Source organism: Rhinichthys klamathensis, unplaced genomic scaffold (genome assembly GCF_029890125.1).
Source record: "Rhinichthys klamathensis goyatoka isolate OS25496 unplaced genomic scaffold, OSU_Roscu_1.1 h1tg000376l_1, whole genome shotgun sequence".
Taxonomy (NCBI): domain Eukaryota; kingdom Metazoa; phylum Chordata; class Actinopteri; order Cypriniformes; family Leuciscidae; genus Rhinichthys; species Rhinichthys klamathensis.
Window position 1 is genome coordinate 6,167 of NW_026606883.1, and position 24,921 is coordinate 31,087.

The 24,921-nt window shown below is 38.5% G+C and overlaps 1 long non-coding RNA gene across 1 annotated transcript; it reads right to left on the minus strand.

Annotated features, from left to right (window-relative positions):
• Positions 1 to 4,660: 4,660 nt before the first annotated feature.
• On the minus strand, positions 4,661 to 10,815 carry LOC130069697 (uncharacterized). The gene is made up of 3 exons (XR_008803793.1): positions 10,582 to 10,815; positions 8,191 to 8,523; positions 4,661 to 5,070 (listed from the first exon to the last, which is right to left on the minus strand). It is a non-coding gene; the product is annotated as an uncharacterized LOC130069697 (long non-coding RNA).
• Between the last annotated feature and the right edge of the window lie 14,106 nt (positions 10,816 to 24,921).

The following is a 24,921-nucleotide window of genomic DNA, read 5'->3' on the forward strand; positions in this document are numbered from 1 at the left end:
ACAGTTTACAGTACTTTAATTACAGGGACAATCCCCTGGAGCTGCACTGGTTAACCCCCCTGCCCAAGGGCACCATGATTCTCAGTAACACACAGTTCGTGGGTCACCCCTATCTGGGATCACACCTGTTTGGGTCACCAGCCCAGAGCTATTATCACCAGGCAACCAATACCCACGTATATGTGTGTGCGTGGGGGTAATTAAGCAGTTAAATAAACAAGCGTACTGACGTTAGCCGATACGTTTTTAAAGCTAGTGATCTGTTTATGGGAAAAGAGCGATAATAAGGGTAGGCTCATACACATGCTCTATAGACTTTCGCACAAACACATCCACACACTGACATGCCACTTTCCCTTGTCAACAGCCCCTCTGTATGTAGTCATGCATTCCTCTTCAATCCAAATCACAGTCATTATGTTGCCATGCTGATAGCTGCTGAGCAGGTTTGTGTCCTAATTCAGCTGGCTGTGACCACACAGTACACCTGACCACAGATCAGCTCATACACAAAGCACGCCAGCCAAGCCATGCTCGTTTAAGCAGTTTATTGTTAAATCGGTGCATTTTGGGGGCCAAGGTGGTGTGCAGAAGTAGGACTCTTTTAGATTATTGGAATGAAACCCACATGTTTTGACATGTTGTTCGCTTCGCAGAATTTTACTTGTGGGAGGAGTGAAGCTGAGAATTCATGTGGTCAAATAAGGCTTCATTTTTCTGTGCATTCTGGGTAGAAATGGCAAGGCCAGAGTCCAGAAATAGAACAGGGGCTATTATGGGATGCATGGAAGGCTGGCTCCGTGTTCAGGCATGACTGTGTGGTCACGGTGGTCACGGCACTGTCTTCCCCCACAGCTAGCCAACCTCCTGCTGAGTCTGAGAAACGCTAATCAGAACCAGAGAGAGACAGGCAGAGAGAGAGCAAGACAGAGAAGAAAAAAACAAGCAATTTCTTGCCTAAAAATAAATAAATAATAATAATGCAAACAAAAAGATTCAGGAAGACGATTAGGGAGGGATGAAAGTGAGCAGGGAAAACTCAACAAGCAATCAAAGCACGGGCCAAAGACAAAGGCGACGCGTCAACCAGAGTTTTGTTTTAATCAGAGAACATGGAAATATTCAGACATGTGGCTCAAAAGCAACAAGTCCCTCTCGAATTAAAGCCTTCGCTATAACGAGAGAGAGGAGAAAGAGAAGAAAACAGAGAGAGAGAGAGAGAGAGAGAGAGAGAGAGTGTGTGTGTGTGTCCCTCGAGACTGATTAATATTGAATTCCTGATGCTAATCTTTGTTTTGTGCTTTTTTTCCTTTACTGGTGTGGAAGCGACGTGTCCTTAAAAAGCATGCTTTATGTATATTTAATGAAGGCTCTGCATACATTTGGAGCGCTCGTCTTGCTGTGAGGTAACCCACCCTCGCATGATCACATACTGCTCAAGATACCCAAATATCGAAATTTACATTGTGCCTTTTATAATAGTCATATGCACCATTAGAAAAAAAATTTGTTTAATAATGCAAAATGGTGACAAGCATAAAAAAAAATACTAAACGATAACTGCATGAATACGGTACGGTAGTCGGATTCTGCTTGGATCTTGACTGGGGAGAACAAATGGCAGGGAACAAAATGTCCCCACAAAGATGGCAAAATCCTTGTGGGCACATTTTTGGTCCCTATGAGGAAGTCAGCTTATAAATCATCCTAAGTGATGTTTTTTGAAAATGTAAAAATGCAGAAAGTTTACTGTGATGGGAAGGTTTAGGGGTAGGGTTAGGTAAGGGGATAGAATACATTTTGTACAGAATAAAAATGATTATGTCAATGGAAAGTCCCCATAAAAAAACAGAGTGTGTGTGTGTGTGTGTTTGCGCGCACCTGGTACATACAGGTGTCACTGTCAGATGCCATTGCAGCATAAAATCCTTGATGATATTGCCTGATATCATCTCAGTATCTGATGGTGATGAGCTCAGCACAACTGTGAAATTATGTGTGCAATTGTGTGTGCCAAGGCGGGACGATCTGACCTTGGCGAGGAGGACACACAGACAGATCGATTATTGATCACTGTATGCACACACATGCACAAACACAGAAATTATACAGCATGATTCAGAACACACACATTCCAAAAAAAAAAAAGGGAAGTGGATTTCCCAGTTCCTCCAAGCACACAGTCAGGACTGTCACTAGTTTCCTTGTCCAATCACACATCCTCACCACAGAAATGGAAGCACTTTCAAGGTTTTGTTTTTGCAGCCTATTTAAAATGTCATTTCTCTCTACTATCAGACATCAAAGCCAATGTGGAGGGCTTTTATTTTCTAAGCCAAATCCCAAAATTGTTTCTCATTTACAAAAGCTGGCTGCAGGCCTAGTCAAAGTTTGGACTTAATAATGACAGCGGTGCAAGAGACAATGCGAGGGAAAGAGTGCGGGAGGAGAGACAGATTCCCCACATGGTTATAATATGCTGTGGTGGTTGAGTCCATCAGTCGAGGTGTCACAATGAAAAGTAGCTCACAGGATGTAGCAAGCAGCATGCAAGCGCACACACGTACACATGAAAGAAAGAACGCATTCTGCTCAAACCCTGTACAAAAACGGTAAATTGACAGGGTTCGACAAAAGAGATAGTATCCTGGCCCGGGCCAGTGTTTATGTGAAGGTTTTTTTCAGATACTTATAAAAACATGTTTTGTAAAAAAAAAAATATATATATATATTTCTCTCTACCTTTTTCCTTTCTCGCGTTCCTTTATTCCAATTCCTTTCTGAATTTTGTTTTCCAATTCAATCATCCTTTTTTCTTTTTATTTGTTTTATCATTCTATCCTTCATTCATTCCCTTTTCCTATACATATATATATATATATTCCAGACATAATAAATTGTTTGTTGCATATTAGTATATTTTCTAATACTAATACAAATAAATTATAAAACTATAACAATATATAAAATATATAAATGTAAATTTCTAGACAAAAGTCAAATAAAACAAAATAAAATAATAGCCAGTGGAAATGTTGGCATGGCAAGTAAAATCTGATATATTGGCCCAACTAGACTAGCAGAAAAATTGTTCAGCCTTGATTTAGATTCAGTTAAGATATTATTTATAACCATTCACATGAACATTGGACACCTAAACATTGCTGATTCATGCGAAATTAACCAGAACATACACTGCATTTTAATCTGCAGTATAAACTCATTTTCAAACCTCTGAAGAAACCCCTTACAAATTTCAGAGAAGAAACGTGTAACCCCCTTAAGGAAATGTGTCAAAATAAGTGAGATAGCTGAAAGAATCACATACATGCTAAACAAAACAATAATAAAATGGAAAAGAAAAAAAAAGCTGGGTGTTAAACTGATGAAATCCAAACAACAATGTTGACGAGTCAGGAGGGCTGTTTTCTTGTGAAAATGTGAGCCAGTAGAAAACAGAGTAGGAAGAGGAGGAGGAGGAGGAGGAGGAGGAGATTGAGAAAGGGAGGGGGAGAGAGAGAGAGAGAGAGAGAGAGAGAGAGAGAGAGAGAGAGAGAGAGAGAGAGAGAGAGAGAGAGAGAGAGAGAGAGAGAGAGAGAGAGAGAGAGAGAGAGAGAGAGAGAAAGAAAGAAAGAAAGAAAGAAAGAAAGAAAGAAAGAAAGAAAGAAAGAAAGAAAGAAAGAAAGAAAGAGGGAGTCTGACAGCTGTATAAATGAGCTCTGTAGCTCATGGCGCCCCAGAGTACTGCCTCATTGTTGTGCTGATCCAATGCACAGCAGATGAACCCGGGTTTAAAAGTTGAAGTGTGTGTGTGTGTGTGTTGACCCTTATTTGCTTGCATCCGTTATTAAGGTTAGCTTATGTGTGTTTGTGTGCGATTGTGTCTGTGTGCATATTACAAGCCCTCCCAGTGAGCATTTCCAGTTCTCAAGTATCAGTTGCACAAATCCAAGTCGGAAGAGCGACAATTTTCAGATTTGGTGTGAAAACACCGTATCAAATGTCAGGTGTGTAATAGGTGCATATGCATGTCTGAGTTGCCATGCATGCAGGAAGAGTGTCATTTATTCTCACTTCCTCATTTAAACCCTCCTGATTTGCATTAAATCTATAGCAAACTGTTTGTAAACGTCTTGTCAGCATAAAACAATCGCATTCGTTTGAGGAAGTACACCAAAGCTAGATTTGAAAATACATATCCAGTGTTTTAACATTTTAATTCCATTATCAATTTTTCACCCTCATGTTTTTCTTCTGTGGAATACAAAACAAGATATTTTGAAGAACTCTTTTTTATCTATAAAATGAAAGCGAGGGGCAAAACAATACTAGACCCCATTGATTTTAATTATAAACAGTATGTCAAAATATATTTTTCTGTGTTCAACAGAAAAAAGAAAGTCAGACAAATTTGGAATGACATAAAGGTGAGTAGGCCTAAATAATGACAGATTATTTACTGCGTGAACTATTCTTTTAAGATGAATGCAGGCTTCAACGTTTTGGAAAGCGCCATATTGGCCCTCATGAAGTTCACGGCACAGCTGTGCTTTTGGGAAACACAGTCCTGATCAATAGTCACAGACATTGAAAGTGATGATATTCCAGGGTGCTGCAGCAGGTAATACATTTTTTATAGGTGCACATAAGAAGGTGTACGTATCAAATATTAATAAATGATTTTCTGCCAGCGTTGATGACGTGCAGATGCATTGTTTGAGGGGCAGCGGTGATGGGTGCAGTCGGGCCAGGGCGTTGGGACTCTCTCGGCCTACTGAGGCACATCAAACAGTGAAAGAAGAGACCGTGGGGTGGAGGGGAGGGGGGAACGATGTCGCTTCTGCCAACGAAGCTCTGCTGAATCACACACACACACACACACACACATAGAGTGCCGTACACTCGCTCACAGCACTCAGCTGGCAGGCATAGTGAGTGGCGATGGAACACGCCAGGCTCTGTGCTACCAAGCAGAGGTAATTGGGCCAGATTACCAACCAGGTGGAAACATTCAGCCACTCTTTTTCCTCGTCTCCCTCTCTCTCTTTTAGTCACTTTCACTCGTCCCCCCTATTTTGGAGAAGCGGAAGAAACGCATGCCATTACGGAAGTGCAGGATGAAGATGGAATCAAACTAAACGTTCAATCCAAATCAGAAGTCAAATAGGGATATTCCCGAAATGACCTAATTCATTTAGCATTTAGGCCCATTAGCTATAATTCAGAGATGATGCAGAGACAGACAGGTAAAAGTGAGGGAGAAAGAAAAAGAGATACTAACTAGATCCAAGGGAACGCAACTAATTTAAACTACAAGCCCTATCAAAGGCGAATGGCCCGGGGGCAGCAGTACCTCTGTGCGGAACAGGGCTGCACCGCAAAGGAACGAGTGGACGGGGAGGGTGAGACAGGTTAGGATCAACAACAGCGCAGACAGCATTGTTAAATCAGGACTCAGGGCACACAGAAGCGAGAGAGGAAGAAGTGATATGAAACAAGGCCAAACAAGGTTTGACAGGGCAGACCACTGCTTTTGCAGAAACATGACTGCTACAGCACAAAGCTACAAAATAACTCTCTGTAACACCGAGGGTGAGGGCGAACAATGACCGTGACAGACAGACAGGGTGCCACCTAATTGAACTGTGGGTTGGTGTTTGTCCCATCTGAAAGTAATTAAATTATTCTCTCTCTTAATCCATCTACCAATCTATCAGTATTTGTCCGACTTAAACAGAAAATGGTAGCTCTGGCTAAAAGAGTATACCAGAATGCATTTCTTACTTAATTTCACAAACATTGGGGACTTTTACACATTCCTCCCATGCTGCATTTTCTACACTCAATGGATTTCACTTTCTATGCGAGTGTGAGTGTCTGAAATAATCTAAATTCCCTAATCTAAAGGGAATATATATTAAATAATTGATAAATGAAGAAGAAAGAGAAAATGTACATACAAAAGGGAGGAAAATATGCTTTATATATATATATATATATATATATATATACACACACACACACACACACACACATATATATATATTAGTTACATTCCATTCAAACAAAAAGGGCAATATCTAAAACTTAATAATAAATAACTTTTGTCCCAGTATATGATGTAAAATAATACACATATCATCTTATACTTCAATATACTATCTAATCTGTATGAGCAGAAAAGACACCTGTGTTGATTAAAAAAGCCACAGCGGAAGAACAAGAATTTGATACGAGCGCACACACATACTCATACACACAGACACACATAGCCTACAAGTAAATGATGCACCTGTATGGCATGAGCTGGCGTCCGCCTTGAGGCAGACGTTAAAGACATCTGCTGAGGATATGGAGGAAAGAAAAGAAAGAGAGGGAGAGGGGGGGAGAAGAAAAGGAGATCCTACTGTACACATTATCCGCGCGCACTGCCAGAGCAGCATTTGATGTGCACGCGAGACCTGAGCAGCACAACAAAATCCATCAATCTACCGGGGGTTCGGCTTTTAAAATGCATTCAGCTCGACGACAGTCGTCGAAGAAAGAGACAATGAACCGATTCAATACATTAGAGATGAAAAATAACGACAGGCTACATTTTCTCGAAAGCAGCTATATCGTAAAAGAGGCTGTATTTTTTATAGAGTTTGCCTTGTGGACTTTCGTTGTTTGTCTCTGTGTGAGGTATTAGGACGAAGTTATTTGTGTAAGGAACAAATAAAAATGACTTTTAAGAAGGCAGTGCGAGCGTATGCAGCGGGAGGCCGGAGAGAAAGACAGCCGCTAAAGACCCCGTCAGTACCCGCGCGCATTCACCGTGGGCCGGGGACCATCAGGGTCAGCGCGCGCTGTGATAGATCTCGCTTCTGAAATTTCATTCTACAGCACGGAGAACGTTATGAGTCGATTTCGAATTCGACTGAAAATACGTCAGCTGGGCTGAGCACAGCGCGAATTCGACTGAACATATTTAATTTGAGTCTAAAGAATCGCAAACACCAAAACGGAATTCACTTTAAATTAACTCAATTTGAAATGCTGAACTTAATAGCTAACACACCTAATTACATGCGAAAAATATATAGGCTAATGTGATACAACAAAAATGTACATTTTAAGCCATATAAAACTAAACAAAAATATATATTGGCCTATATTTAAGCACACTAAATCAACACCAACAGGAATTTATTTATTTCAATAATTGTTTAGAACTATTAAACTGCTTAGCACATTCTTAAAATGGAATTATGTAGGCCTATAGGCTACATATGATTTTCTCAGTGATTACTAACAAAATAAGCATTCACAGACTGGCGCATTCATATAGCCTACGAACTTATTTTTCATTAATAATCAAAATGCAAAGTGTACCTCTATCCCAAAGGTACACTGAATGCTGGAGACACTTGTTAAATCTAATGCATGCACTGTCAACTCATTCGCACCCCGTCACATCACCGCTCAATATAGAAACCGGATTTTCTGGTATTACAGACGCCTCTTTTAGCACACACACATACGCATACACACAGAGCTACTGACCCTAATCTGGGAGACTTCTCGAACCACAGCGCAGACACACTCACACACACACACACACACACACACCAAAGCTTGTGTTATTAACTTAAAGCAGCGGCAGCAGCAAACCACTCAAAGATGCACCCTAATAATTAACATAAAATCATGGGGCTTTACTAGAATAGATATGACCAAACAACTTGTTTTGTCAAAAGAAAACTAGATGTCTGAATGAGCGCGAAACAAAGAGGGCAATCCAGCATAAAGTTATTAACAAAACACTATATTATTGAAATCATCATAAAATTAACAAATATAAATTCAATTTTACCATAGGCTATAGCTATAACTTCTGTTAAGGTTGAAGGTAATTTTCTTGTCCGCGAACTCCTATCAACTAGAAACGACCAGCTTTTCGCAGCTCATGACAGGCATTATGCGAGTAAACTGTTCAATAAAACGCTTTAATTCTGTCAGATGTGACTACACTGAGTCCGTAATTGCTTATTTCCAAAAAGACCTTAATTTCCCAATAAAAAGTAGGCTACAAGTCAACGCGCTTTTCTGAAGTTAGGCAATTTAATTCTGCTAAAAAAAAAAATATATATATATATATATATATATGTTTTAAAAGCATTGTTTCAACAGGGGATCACAAGCACTTACCTGAATGTGGAGGCATCGCTATATGTGAGGTGTAATATTTCCCAGGCTGAAAGTGACCGGGATGCTGCACTGTCGTGTGCCCGGCATGAGTGATCCTCGAGGCGGCTCTGTGAACCAGCGCGCCTCGCTCTGCCAAAAGGTGCGGCGGAGGAGCGAATTCCCGGCCTTCCATCCCGATAAAAAACGTTAAATCCGAAATCCAGAGCGGGAAACCACGAGAACCGAACCAAACGCCGCCCAGATGTTATAATTCCGTTAAGAGTTTCGGTTAGGTCTTGCATTCAGCACAGTTTTGGCTCTGACGGCCAAAAAAGTATGTCCCAGTCATGTTTTCTGCAACACAAAAATCATTAAATGTAGTTTCAATTACAAACCAGTTACACGAATGAGTGATGCAAATCCACAAGATCGTATCATGTTAGTATCCTTCAGAAGTGTAATGGTAATCCTTCATTGGAAACACCAGGAGTGTACGTCCATTGCTGCGACTGCTGCCTAAACTACAAATTCTCCGCTCGTCTCTCTCATCTCACCACAATTGAGCGAGCTTGCAGCACACCTCCACTTTCACACAGAAGACTCACTGCAGGCTATTTACCATTCAGAGAGATGCCAAGATCAATACATTTTTTTACAGAATTCTTACGCATATGGAAAACTAAGGACGTCTTAAGCAAACAAATATATAAAATGGACAAAGCTAAACCAGTCGTTCCGTCTTTCACAAGACAAGATGAAAAAAATTAAGAAAATCTATAATCGCTGACGTTTGGTATGACTGCTTCCATTGCAAACGGTTAATTATTTAATGCATCAAACTATAAATGTAATTTCTTCGTCATTTTTTCTCAGTCATTCCACATAATTAAACTGCTTTGTTCGTCTGACCCAGGCTTTCTGTAACCTTTGTATATGGGGTAACAGCACATGGATGATGGCGTCTATATTTCACCTCTGGCCTCTAGTCCTTTAGTTTCCTAAATCACGGGTAAAAGCAACATCTTACGCTGTTGCAGATGGAGTCTTGTCATGGCAAAATGGTGCATTGAGAGAATTGTCATGGGGTATAACTAATGCGCGAGATTTGTTTCAAAACGCCATCATAACATGCTTGCATAAAGTAGCCTACTTTTGCCAGATATTAAACATTGAAAGTCAATAATTAGAAAGTCTGCTCAACAGAATCACAAAAGCTCGCGCGAATGGTGCTCTCCTTATTTCACTTAGCTCGTATCTTCAGATATTTGACGCTCAGAACATTGAACGTATGTTGGATGTTTCAGCGTTTTGCTGAACGAGGCCTTAAAACGTTGGAAGTTCCCAGTTTTGAGTGTGAGGATGGTTGCAGTGCCATACTGCTGTAGCAATACTACTTTCATTAAAAACATAAAAACTGAAAAGAGAGAAGTTGAGTGAGTGAATTGATGTGCACAACATTAGGCATCAATTGAAGAAAATGTTCCTCAAATAATGAGCATTCGCTAAATAGCCCAAAGAATGAGCTCACTGAGGCACAGAATTAAATGTAGTGCACCATTTTTGCGCTGACAAAGGACATTTTTAGCAAACATGTATCATTTCTGCAACATCATGAAAAGAAATTGGGCAGAAATTTTAAAGCATGAAGTATGTGAACGCAGCAACCTCCCACTATTAACTGAAGCCGAACTTTTAACGTTTATTGGGATCTGAGATCTATTAGACTTGGCTCGGAGGACGGATGGGAGGTGAGGAGGAGCACATGAAAGAACAGGTTTCCTAAAGAAGGTTTTGAGTGTTAGGAAATGCCATTTTAAACTAATAAAATCCAGACAATTTTATGAATCATGGCATTTCAATATAAAACATGTCTATAGAATAAAAGCACGTGAAAACTAAAATTTAGTTAAGAGGCCAATGGTCAGTTTCAATTTAATAAACAACTGTCCATTATTCATTCTACAAGTAAAGTGTACAAAGGTAAAAGCGCTTATGTTCTTCTGCCATCACGTCCATTGCATAGCAGTTTACAAATGGAAGTCGAATTTAGTCTTTTGTTAAGATTGTGTATAATTATTCACACTTGTATTTTTTTTACATTATTAGTCGGTAAGACATTAAATGTCTTCCCTCTAAATAAAATTCCTTCTTTATTCAAACAGAAATTCAGTCTTGCACTAATCTTCTATTATTATAATGATAATGATTATTATTATCATCATCATTGCTCAAACAAAGCAACAGAGTCGGATGGAAATAAAGGGATCTTTTTCTTTCACCCCCCTGCAACACAAACTCGGTAATTTCGTATAATGCCAGATGTTCTTTCAAAAAACAAAAAGTAAGAGCAGCTCTTGAAGGCAAATGTTTATTATTGCACGCATATAAATACAATATAAACGAATTACTTACTGGTAAGTTATTCCTTGCAAAACAATAAATGGATTTAAAAAAACATAATACAAAAAATACGCAAAAGAGAGCAGAAGCAGAATAAAAACATTTGGAAATGGTTACATCCTAGAGTCTGCTGATTGCAGTGCGTGTGCAGTGCAGAAGTTCGGAGATGCACCGTAGTAGTAAGAGCTTCTGCTGAATCGAGCCCCGTACAAGCAGTCAGAGGCTCTTTCCTGAATCTGCTAGTGCCACTCAAGGAGAAGAGGGGGAGGTGACTGTGGGAGCAGTCGCGCCCATTGGTCTAATACCTACATGTCAATAAGCTCGTGCAGCGCGCCCCAGGATAAACAGTGGCTCCGATTGGATGGCGCTCTGAGCCAATGGCGTGTCAGCTGGATCAACTAAACAAAACGGCGGGCGCTTTATTTGAGCTTTCCTGTCTCGCGACTAGTTCAGTGTGAGGCACGACCACATGGTTACTTATGCAGCCTAGAGTGCCATTATTTATTAAATGACTTCAAACTAGGCCTACACAAGAAACGCAATTTACAACATTTGAGTTTTTAACAAGCGGAACAGTAAGCCTTGCAAACATGACAAATGATTAGTTGCCATTATATAGCCTATTGATTATTTTAAATGATAGCCGGTGTGTCTCATTGACTATAATACAAACTAACTGAACAAAAATAAAATGAGAAATGTAACATTAGCCAAAATAAACTCTCTTTCTTGTTTAACCAATTTGTGAAAGTACATTATCATTCAATGTAAAGCACGCTAGGTATTTAACCCAGATCTCATCAGGATGGGAAATCACTTAAAGCCCAAACTACGGTGCAATGGCAAACAAAGAGTTAAAATCCTGGGCCTTGTCCTTAAAATTGTTTGATTGGTTGGCGTGTTGCCAGAGCGCTGTCAATCATAGAATGTAAACAAGGCTCTGATTGGCTGCTGTCCAGTCCGCACTGGGCTGCCTGAAAAAAGCAATTACTGGCCTTGCGGTTTCAAGGCGGCCCAGAGCTGGATGATGAAAGGAGATAAGGAGGGGCGGTTTCAAGGCCTCCCCTAGGCGAACCTCGTTGGCCCCAAAGCTAAAGGAGAGTCAAGAGTGACTTAATCAAAGGGAATGCGTTAAAAGGGGGAAATTACATGTTGTATTAAATTTAAAGTATAGATTCTCGGATTAATATCGCTTAATTCAACAGCAACATGACAATTCTAATACATGGAATCTAAAAGACTAAAACACGAGAAGGCTGAAATGAAGGCAAAAGCGACCAAAACGAGCGTGCGTAGCCTAACGTTAGCCTACTGAGGATTTTTTACGATGAAATTTAAACAAAAATTTCACAATGACTGCGACTTATAACTTTGACTGGATATGTCATAACAGTAAGTAGGCTATATAAACTAAGCGTAAAATATAAACTAACAATTAAACGCTAAAACGAACTATTATATCCCGTTCTTTTTTTCTCTCGGTACAAATCCAATTCTGCAAAACCTGGGTAAGTGCACTGGAAAATGATTATTAACAGAAATTATTACACTATTAGTGTTGTTTGTATTAGCTCACAATGCATTATTATTAAAATATAAATATATTTTGCCTGTCAAACGCCTTTTATTCTTTCAATAAACTGAAAAAAATAATCAACAAATATGAAATATATACTGTACTGTTTTGGCTTTGTTCTTCTATGTTTTTTTATACTCGGCAATTATTCCTTTCTTCATTACCTCTTTAAATTCAACCCATGAAACTTCATCCAGCAAAACCTTCTGCGTAGCAACATCACACAAACTATAAGGGCAACTTCAGATAAGCCATTAGAAGAACTGTAAAAACGTATAGGCTAGAACATGAAAGTGTACTATACGTTTTTTGTTACAATTTTGTATCCATTTGTAATAAATAAATAAGGGGAGGCGTCGAGCTTTAGCCACCATTAGCTTTATTGGCTATAGAAAATATTACGTTTTAAATATTTGCTCAATATATTTGGGGAAAAAAGCATAGGCCTATATAATGATTACCAATATATAGAGAACAGTTATAATGTGCTATATTACAAACCCTAATGCTTCGTATTTTATATATTTTACATAAGGGTCTGCATATAGTCTATTACAATTTTAGATTAAAAAAAAGTGCTGATCATTGAGGCCATCTAAACAAACAAGAGAGAGAGAGAGACAATAGACTTGCTAAAAAAAGATAATTACTGGAACTTTTTTAATGAAACGATAAAACATTCCACGATGTGGTGGAATCTATTAATAATCTACAATTCAATAAATCATTCCATTAATGTATCAATTGTTTATGATCCTATAGGAGTGGGGCTTGTTGTAAAGGAAAGGAAAAAAGACAGAGATAAAGAGAGAGAAATAAGGTCAGTCCTGAAAGAAAACTGCCACGGTGAATCAGATTCAACAGAAATTTTCGCCTCAGAAGAAATCAAGTATGCAAACGACCCATAAGCAGAAGCTCTTAATATGACAAAGTGCACAGTCATTGTGTTAACTAACTCTACAGTACGTGTTACAGAGTGTGTGCTATGCCCTACCACCGACCCTTCTGTCAAAAAAAGAAAATGCTGGAAAAAAGCAATAACATTGGGGCAATAAATAATTCCGTTCTGCAATACACAAAAAGGTGCAGCGCTTTAAGCAGATATCGGCACTTAATTTATTTAGTGACAAGAAAGACCCTTTTATTGTTGGGTTTTTATTGGCTCCTTTTCGCAACTTGAAAGGTGGGGGTGGGGTGCATTTTTAGTGGTGTACGGATAACACACACACACACAAGCAGCCCATGCAAACACACGTTTACACACAAGCAAATGCACTCTCTTTTTCGCATACAGGCTCGTCTAAATACATATAGCCTACATTTATACCTGAACACAACCTCAGTGTCTGTTTCTTTCTGTCACACACACACACACAATATCCTCTCCCCACGCGCGCACTTACACACATTCTTACTTTTTTTTTCTTTCACTCACTGACTCACGCACACACAAACAGACACACACTGTCCATGTGCCAGCGCGAGCTGCCCTACTGTGGGACGCGGGGATAATTAATGCGGAGTGACTGATTGCTCTCGAAACAGACCAGTCCTGCGAACGGCATTGTCCGTGATCAATGAAGCGTCTCTGATTGACACTTTCCCTCCATCTTCCAGCCACATTCAAACTACCGGAACGGGGCGTTTGTCACCAGCGTATAGGCCAAGGGTGCGCAGAGACGCAGTTATTGTCAGGCCTAAGTTGCACACCAGTTTTAGATAGTGCGAGATCCCCATGGTCTGCCTTTGGCAAAAGAATAAGACAGAGGATGCCTGAATACTAGAGCCCACTCTGATTCGAATGTATAAACGATGCTTACATGCGCATACACGTCCATGTAGGTTAGGGGATTTTATGCGAGTCCGTCGGATGAATCATTGTGACAATGCACTCCATAACTGGTGACGAGGATGGAGCATGTTCAGTCAAGACATTCATTTCGCTCACTGGCCGGAGATCTGCTCGTAAAATTGCACGAGAAACACGATTTTAAGCATCCGCTGTATTGAAAAAGAAAATAGAAATAGGCCTAATTAATTATTGTGTTAACCTACTAGGTATTAATATTGTATCATTTAACTAACGTGAAGTGTAAAATTGTATGTTGGTTTTAAATGATACAGGAACATCAAATTATTTTATTCTTTAACAGAACTTGATTGAAAATCGCAGGCGTCTACTAGCTCTAAATTAGGTTGATTGGTAGCTATTTGGTGACCTCTCCTCTCATTTTGATGATTTAAGTTAGGCTTCTGCGTTTCATATCCAAGTGAAATATATTTGGAGCTACTTTTGAACATTTGCAACCATCAGAATTACAAAATTCTTGTGAAATGACTTGGCCTCTGGTAAGTGTCAGGCATCAGGGACGTGCACACACGGCTTGGACAAACGGTTTAGAAGGCCCAATGTAGGCTATGCTGTATACTGTTGTGTATCAGGACTTGTATTTAAAACGTGGACATTATAAATAACCATTTTTAGGCGTAGGAATAATTTAGTTTAAATTTGTGTTTTGTGGTCCGTCGTCATTGATCGAAGCGTTATTTGTGTCGATGACAAGAACTTTACAAGAACAGTAGGTCTAATGAAATCAGCGATGCAGAAACACGTACAGTTGATTTTAGCAATCGCATATGAGGGAGTAATAGACAGACCTGACACCTTAGTCAAAACTCTGAAACGACGAAGATACAAGCTAAATCAAAATGTAGAGGTTGGAAACCCAACCCTAACCCTATAACCAAAGAATAATTTGGGTTTAAGACAGTACAGGCCCAGGGATAATTTTTGAATGATAAAAAAACAACTGCCAATAAGGGTGAATACCGACTTGCTGCCCTTTATAAATTCCAGGGAACGGCGTTATCGATAGAAAAAGAGCATCTGTGTCCAATTAAGGGAAGTAGCCTGGATGCTTCACCCCCATAAATGGCACAAACCTACCTCATTACGACCTGTTTTATTGTAAAAGCGAGAAGTCAAACTATAATCTAACAAAATACCCACAAAAAACAAAAAAAAAACAAAAAAAAAACACACACACCCGTAAAAAAAACTCAAGAAACTTTTTGTTATTACCTTGCAAATCTCCCTAGGACTTTAGAACAGAAGCACAAAACAACTCAGATGAAGAGGAAGTAAATACTTGCCGTTGATATGCACCAATTATTGACTGACCCATTTATAATGAACAAGAAACTGACGACTTACCCCCCATAGTGCTTCATTAAAGAGACTGTCTTATAAATAGGCTACCTCAGTTTAAATTCTGTGATAATTCGTAAAATGTCTCCTTAAAGCTTATCTCCCAAATTTAACGTGACTAAAGAATATTAATCGGATGAGTGGTCTAATTACTAGGAAATTAGTGAATAATATTAGCAATACCTATCGAGTAATCTTCGTATTGTAGTCAGAGGTGGGTAGTAACGAAGTACATTTACTTCGTTACATTTACTTGAGTATTTTTTTGGAAAATTTGTACTTTTAAGAGTAGATTTAATTGTGGGTACTTTTACTTTAACTCGAGTAGATTTCTAATGAAAAAACTGTACTTTTACTTCGTTACGTTTGGCGACGTTCCTCTCGTTACTTTATTTTAATGCAATATGTTGTTAAAAGCGTAGTTTATTCTAAGCGCGCGCTCTCTCTTTTTTCTGGGCATGAGCGATGCTCAATTCACAAATGAATCACTCTTTTGAGTCGATTCTGTTCAAAGACTTCATCAAACAAGTTGGGCAGATCTGTCTAAATCGGTTCGCGAATCAGTTTGAATGATCTGTTCAGTTTCCTGCACGCACTGAATCGTCTCGGAGTCGTAACAGGAAGATTTAAGAACATCAAGAACATTGTGTGGCGGTCCATAGTCTACAGTACAGTCTAGAAAGTAAATCTGCAAATGCATCATATTTTTTGCCAGCGATGAAGATCTTTATTAGTTGAACTTGAACATCTTCGTATACTTCGTAAGCTGTCTGTGAATGAATTATTCCACACGACGATACATTCGATTTCATTCAGGTAATACATTTTACATCCAAACACATTATTACGCCATATAGCACTACTACAAAGTATGGCATTACCCTTTTTTTGGACATATACATTACTTTATACATTAAATAAGCTATCATCGTCCAGTTTATGAATGTTTTTTACAATGTATTCTCGGTGTTGTAGTGTCGGTATTGCGCAGTGGCGTGCGAACTCGACTTGAAAACGAATGCCTTTGCCTGCCTTATTAGACTCAGTTAACCAGTTTAAAGATGCTTTCATAAATATAGCCTACATTTAAATACATTTTGGAGAACAGACAGAAGAAGATCCGTGCATTTGATCGTTGTTTATGTTGGGCATGACATGACTGCGAGCACATGTGCAGAGTTTTAACACTTTCTAATCTGTCAATGGTTCCCATCCCTTGAATGCAAAACTCCATAGAGTCACTTTATTCCGACATTGTCTAATAATCCAAATGTAGTTGTATAAGTTACTATACTATTATACAAACCAAAGGACAGCCAATGGTTTTCAGGCTATAGATATACAGAAATAATGTTTGTCTCTTCTGTTTTTGTTGCAAAGATAGCTTATCTAATTATGATAATAATAGTCATTTAAATGAAAAAAAAAATCTAAATAATATCATGTTACATATACAGTATATATATATATATATATATATATATATATATATATATATATATATATATATATGCCTATGTGTAAAGTAACTAGTAACTAACTACTTGAGTAGTTTTTTCATTGGATACTTTTTTACTCTTACTCAAGTAACTTTTAAGATTATTACTTTTACTTTTACTTTGAGTAAATATTTCTATAAGTACTTGTACTTTTACTTGAGTACAGTTTTTGGATACTCTACCCACCTCTGATTGTAGTATACAGTTGTTCAAAATACGAGTTACAAAAGTAGCCTATCCACATAAGGGAATGACTGCGAGCTGTTATATTGCTCATTACTGCCATAAATCTAAAACAAAGTATTGCAACCATAATTAAATAGGCTACCTTATATACAAATCTTGTGAGAGATGTAGTCACACAACGCAGTATAATAGTCTACACTGTTTGCTTTAGCGATAATGAGTCTTTATGTAAAGATTCAAATAAATCCTTAAGGGAATGGCTCAGCACATGCTTTAAAAAGGATTGTCAGTGGCCCACTCGGTTTTGACACGGGACACGGTGCTGTTTTGATCCGAGTATAGCCTATGTATTATATGCTTTTATCACAGCCTGGTGGTTGTCAGATCTTCATAGTTCCTCTCACAGGCATGCATTCCATGTTTTACACGTTATCAGTCGACGTAAGTGTCCCTCCTGAAGGCCCTTGATACATGTTGATTTTTATGGGAACAAAAATGAGTCATTCCGAGTTTAATTTGGTTGTATAAACAAATGTATAGCTCGAATTACATTTCACGAATGGCTCAATCCAAACAGACTGAAATAATATGAAATTATATAGGCTACCATCAATACATGTTTCGTTTAACAGCAATATATAATGTTTTGACCCTATGACCTAGTAACCTTGGTGAGCAAAGCAATAACGCAAATTACTGAATTCAAATGAATGAATTACTTAAACTAGCCTAACGACCATAGTAGAGATGCAGTTAAACATTTAGCATGGGAACGGAAACAATAAGTATAAAAGTTTAAATAAATTATATTTAATATAATATAATTTATATCTATTAAAAATGAGATTTTTTTGTGTGAAGTAAACTCTTTGAGAGTCCAGCACAAACAATGAAAAAGTCAGAACAATCAAATATCCGGTCAAAAGGCCCTCTCCCATATTACACAGAACGGCGTGTCTTTTGTACCCTAATAGTGATACAATCTTGCGAGATATAACACATTAGTATCTTTTTAAAATTCCCATATCAATTGAAGGCTACAAGTAAATATATTGTTTGCATTAAAATACTGAATTCAAAGCCAGTTTTGGAAAAAGGCTTGACTTCTCAAAAATTGATATAAAAGTCTCTTTTTAATGACCGTTAATAGTTATTGATCGAATGGTGTATATCCGAGATGAAAGTGTATTTTAATGTCAAGAACAGCCTTGTAGTAAGCCATTAGTTTATTTATTCTGAAAACCCATACCTTCTGCATAAAGGACACAATTAGTAGCCTAAACATGTAGAGCACGATCTTCTCAATACTTCTGCAAAAGTCCTTATGGCTGAAATAAATCACAATCAGATGAGTAGAAAACACCTACCTATAAAAATGGAAGTCCATCCAGACAGAAAATATTTTTTAAATAAGAATTGACTATTGATTTATGCAAAATGGGGAAATGCGCCCGTGATCTGGATTCAAATCTTTGATCAAGAAAAAGCCGTGTGAAGTGTCCCTTCCTCGCGCAGAGCTTTCTCACAAATCTTAACAGCCTTTGAAAAAAATAGAGGCTTTTTAATTTATCATGACTACTTAGTCATAGTCTAGTCCGGTAAAAACTCTTTAAAGCCTAAATGGTAGCCTATATAAAAGACACTTGAATGGTTTCTGGTTGTTGAAGATCTATCTGAAGGTAGCCTACGGAGCAAATCCGTCCGAATAGAGTCAACTGCCTCCTCGAGCCTCTATAATCACAAATTTATGGCTGGATGACGCGTCCTCTTCTCCCACAATGGAGCTCAGTGACATTAAACAGAAAATTGATGGAGAGGCGAACGAAATTTAATCTGCTGTCATATCCAGACCATTGCATTTTTGCTTCATTTAATTAGGGGAGAGGGCACGTGTCTCTTGAGCATACCCCAACTCCTTAACACACCTTGAACTATTCTACTTTTTTGCATGTTTGCACCGAACGGAACCTTGGAAAAGATTAGGAGGAAAGCGGCCCCTTTCCTCTGCGTCGTATGGACCTTGGATACTTAATCAGATCTTCTCCACCATATTGGACTTTCCACATGATCGGCAAAAAGAACCAAGCTTACCTTAATCGAACTAAAGTAGCCAGTTTCATGTGGTAACTTCAGGAAATTAAAATGCATCGCAGACGATTCGCGAGTCGATCGTGACCATGCGTGCGAAATTAGCTATAAAACATCGAAACAACTGTACAGAATATTGATAGGCTACTTCAAACCGATTTTAACTGTTGTTTTTCAATGTAGCCTACATACGCGTTTTGTGAAGGGTGCAGCTGATACAATGCATTCGACAAATCCAATGTGTCCGAGAACAGATGTTATGTAGAGGAGGTAAGATCAGTATACAAGAAACACCACAAACACACGTTCGCTTCAATATGTTGTTTACTTAAAGAACTACAGATTTACCTTGAGGAAACACAGGCAATCCATTACAAAATACATTTGTTGTCCTGAAAGAAAAGCAATGCCCGAGTCTTACAGACAAGTTATGGTTTTACATCCAAAACAGGCTATTTGCCTTGAAAGCGAGGCGTATTTCCCACTCATCCCCGGAGCAAGAATCTGCCCCCACCCCTACCTTTAAGGTCACCGCCCCGGGAATGATGACGTCGGAAAATTAACGCTTTCAGTCCCGTGAGCACTGATCGTTTTAGAGATGCAGGCACGACTTTTAGCTTTACACAAATATATTGATATAGTGCAACTTACTTACAAGTTAAAGGACCAACTTGCAAAGGGTGAATGCTGTACTGCTAAACAGGCGTGCAGTTTAAAGATGCACTCAAAGCAAAAAAAGTTTTACACAAAGAAACAAACACTTTTGAGAATATCATTAAGTGATAAATATCATTAAAGTGATGTAGAGGCAGGCTGAGCCTCTTAAAAAATGCATTCAAAATGAACCTAACAGCAAAAGTGATAAAGTTAACTTTCCTCTTCTAATGTGCATAATAAGCATTGTCTATAGGCCTACAAAATAGTCTTTCATATACAATAACCAATCACGGCAAGAATGTTAAAGAAGGCTGGCAGAATAAAGACCGATCAGAGTGGATATACCAATAACATTATTTGCATGCTTATTTTCAAATTGAAGCCGAAAAAGGCAAACGAGAGATTAAAAGAAATTTGTAATTACTCTGTCAGACTATTATCAAGACTAAGGGTATATCATCTACACTGAAACAATTGTAGGTTTTACAACAATAAAAAACTACTAGTAAGCTTCACAAATAATTACAAAGAAACAGCAAGCAGCATTTAATTAAATGTATCAAAATTTGAAATTTGAAAGACTAAAACAGTAGGCTACTTTCTAGTAAATATGAGCTGTAACTGCATAAAAAAAATCAAACCTGATGCTTTTATTGGTTTAATCAATATTGATTTACATATTAACCTCCCTGAAAAATTCCCTCAACGATTGCCAATGTTTATAAATACCCAAAGATGTTACAACTTGCTCATGAAAGTTCGTGGAAGGGCAAAAATGTGCTGAATGTAATAGTTTTACTCATTACAGTTGTCAGTCATATTATATTTATCAGAGGTGGAGATTCCATGAAGGCCTACCCCAAATGACAAACAAATCAGAGACAGATCTGCTAGCACATATACTATACATCTGCACACTTATAATAATTAAGGTGTCTAAGTGTATTTAAACAGTTATGCACCGGGACAACAGCATCCTGACAAAACAGACACCACAGCACATCTGCATTTACTGCGTATACATGGCTTATATGGACGCTCATGTGTTTAAGAATACAATTTCAAAAGGGATCAATCAAGGGAGGACAAGAAAAGTCAGATAGCCTACTTTTTCATGGACACAACCTTAACCCCAAATTACCCTGCTGTACCGTTAAAGACAATGTCATTGGCATGACTGCAATGGCAGAAATTATAAACAGCATCTGCTTGTGTGGTGAATATTCTTAATGACTGTGTGTTTTGGGCACTTCCTTGTTTGTTGCATAAACATATGTGAATGGTAAGTGTTTGAAGGAGAGAGCATGGAATAATTAACACTATTGTCTGCACTGAGCAAGCTTCGGGGCAGCTAACAGAAGATTAAAGTGATGGAGCTAAACCTCTCCATATTCATGAAAGCATGAATGATGGTATCCTGCTACTACAAACTCCTAACCTTTCTCTTATGAATGCCTTAATTAAAATTACAGTGAAACTAAACTTAAGATCCATGCTCCTTATTTGTGCACGGAGAGAGTCCTGCAGAATATAAGTGTCAGAAGATGCAAATATGTGACTGATACGGGAATGCTTTAATGCATGTTCCATTTATTTCAATTGGAATGTAATCTAATCAGTCCCTCTGTACAAAGATTTTTCTTGCTCTGCCCTTGTATATTACATATTTGAAACAAAATGTATAAATCTATTTTAAAAATGTCATTTCATATAGTAATTTTCATAGGAGAACAAATGCTCATTGGCCTTTCAATCATTCAGCCCCTCCAGACCAGCACTGAGATGATGAGATTAACAGATTAATCAGAATGGTGGATTAAATAAAACACAGGCAAATATCATGAGATGACAAAATATTTAAAAAAAAACAGGACATGGACTTATGGCAACTTATATTTAAAGTATATGGTCAACAACAACAACAACAAAAAATTCACTACCAGCTAAAGAATTGGGAAAATCAGTCAAATCTGTCCTGGCTTTAAGAGCTTGAAAAATTGCACACACACACACACAAAAACTTCTGTTTATAAGTACTATATCTACAGACATGCTTTTCTTCCTTGGGCCTGCAATGTTGCCTGTGGACAGACCTATCACATGTTAAGGGCGTATTTCTATCCCCACTGGAGAAATCACAGTAAACCTGTCTGTGCTTAGTCCACTGTGATAACAGCTGTAATATGTTAGACTAAAAAAAAATAAGACTCTAAATTCCTCCATGAAGCTGCTGACAATCCAATAAATGGAAAACTTTCTAAAAGATCCATGATTTCCAAAACATTTTAAGATTTTTTGATAGTAGGCTAAGGCATTCTATGCTTAAATGGACAAAGGAGCAGGAACTTCCATGTAACTAACCATTGAAAGCAACTCATAGGCCACATCTACAGAAGTGAGTCGCGTTTAAATGGGCTACATATAGCCTAAGTGAATCACTTAAATTATCATGTTTGTGAACGGAATTCAGGAGTCACTTCCGAAACAAGATCGATGATTGACACAGGCCTACTAATTTAGTGATTACAATAGCGACATTTCGACTTCTCACAGGCATAAAATACGTGAAATGTTTACGATCATAGTAATATTAACGATAGAAATAATCTGTTGCTCGCAGTCTCGCGCGCAGTTTAAAGACATGTGGATCTCCCCAGACATGCAGGGTTGGTCTGGGGAACTATAGTGGAGAGAAACAGAATAAAAATTTGTGAATAGGTAAAGACAAGTAATATGTGTTTTGTGCTTTCCTTGCACCGTAACCCAAGCTGTCAGGGTCCAAAAATAGAGTGACGTCACTGCTATAGTTGCCTGCATCAATTTGGTAAAATACGCGACCCGGGGGTTTCTGTGATGCACGGAACGATTCAGTAGCTACACTATGCGGACTTTTTTATAGTTGTTGTCAATACCGTGAATTTTTTTAAATGCAGACAAGAAATATATAATTATGGAGTGTGGATGTGGCCTATAGGTGACAGAAAAGTGCTCCAAAAAACATATGGCAATGGGCATATTCTAGCCTACAAACTTTATTTAAAAAACAAACTACAGTACAAAACATTACATTTATTGACTCCAGTAAACAACATAAGTTTAGAAAATGAGGAATTGTATCAGGTGTGTTAATTCCCTGATCCTTATTATGTTAATAAGAAAATAAAGAGAAATATTCAGTGCGAAATTCACACCACAAAATCACAGTTCCAAATCCACAGCAGCATGACTCGGCCAAGGGTTGATAGATGTGAACAGGATTGAGCAGTGCTCATTATTTTATCTTCAGATCAGAGCAAGAGGTCTGATTTAAACACTTGTATACATATGGATGAGGCATTAGATGTAGTACAGAGAGAACGACAAACAGACACATCCCTTAAAAAGTCTAAGGCATTCAATTTCTTCTTTTTTCTTCAGGTTTTTCAAATACGCTCTTTATTGCAGCTGTTAAATACAGCAGCTGGGAGAAAGAAACAAGGACAGTATTGTGACCCTCCCTTATATCTGACGCATTTGCTTTTTGCCCTGGATGTTAAAGAAGTTCCCTCACCACATCTGTAGCGCCATCACGTGGCAGGGCAAGCATCTTCTGTGACCCCCGAAGCCATGGTTGTTGTTGGGAAGAAGAAAGACAGTTTGTGAGGGCATCAGAACCCAGCTGCAGGGTTGAGGAGAGTGCCACAGTCATCAAGTGATGGAACTGCCCACCCAACAATGAACCATCTCTTTTCCTCCCTCTCCCCACTGTCCCTCGTTCCTTTCTTTCTCGCATTCTGCTGCCTTTTATCAGTCTCTATCTCCAGGCCTTGGGCATCGCATTCTTTTTAAAGATGTGCAGAGAGAACGAGACGACCCTGTGTTCACCCTCTGATACACACCAAGGTCCCAAGACTACTGCTGATTTGATTTTATGAGAAGAATGAACAACCAACTCCATCAGCCACAAAATGAAACCGATTTAAGGAAGAGAATGTGAGAAGCAGAAAGTGAGGGGAAAAATAAGCAAAATGGATGAAATGGGAGACCTCCTGATCTGTTTGTTTACTTTTACATCACATTCATACCTCTAATTATATGAATTATTCAATTATCTTGCAAACACCAAAATATATTTTTTAAGTCAAGTCAAGTCACATTTATTTATATAGAGCTTTTTACAATCCAGATTGTTTCAACGCAGCTTTACAGAGCAGGAAAATAATGCAAAAAAAGTTTGTTTCCAGAAGAAAATAGCATCACAGTCCAGCTTAAGTAAGTTCAGTGATGTTTCATTTTTGTTTTAAAAAAGTTATTAATTTAGTTCATTTATATACACTCACCGGCCACTTTATTAGGTACACCTGTCCAACTGCTCGTTAACACTTAATTTCTAAGCAGCCAATCACATGGCGGCAACTCAGTGCATTTAGGCATGTAGACATGGTCAAGACAATCTCCTGCAGTTCAAACCGAGCATCAGTATGGGGAAGAAAGTTGATTTGAGTGACTTTGAACGTGGCATGATTGTTGGTGCCAGAAGGGCTGGTCTGAGTATTTCAGAAACTGCTAATCTACTGGGATTTTCACGCACAACCATCTCTAGGGTTTACAGAGAATGGTCCGAAAAAGAAAAAACATCCAGTGAGCGGCAGTTCTGTGGGCGGAAATGCCTTGTTGATGCCAGAGGTCAGAGGAGAATGGCCAGACTGGTTCGAGCTGATAGAAGGGCAACAGTGACTGAAATAACCACTCGTAACAACCGAGGTATGCAGCAAAGCATTTGTGAAGCCACAACACGCACAACCTTGAGGCGGATGGGCTACAACAGCAGAAGACTCCACCGGGTACCACTCATCTCCACTACAAATAGGAAAAAGAGGCTACAATTTGCAAGAGCTCACCAAAATTGAACAGTTGAAGACTGGAAAAATGTTGCCTGGTCTGATGAGTCTCGATTTCTGTTGAGACATTCAGATGTTAGAGTCAGAATTTGGCGTAAACAGAATGAGAACATGGAACCATCATGCCTTGTTACCACTGTGCAGGCTGGTGGTGGTGGTGTAATGATGTGGGGGATGTTTTCCTGGCACACTTTAGGCCCCTTAGTGCCAATTGGGCATCGTTTAAATGCCACGGCCTACCTGAGCATTGTTTCTGAC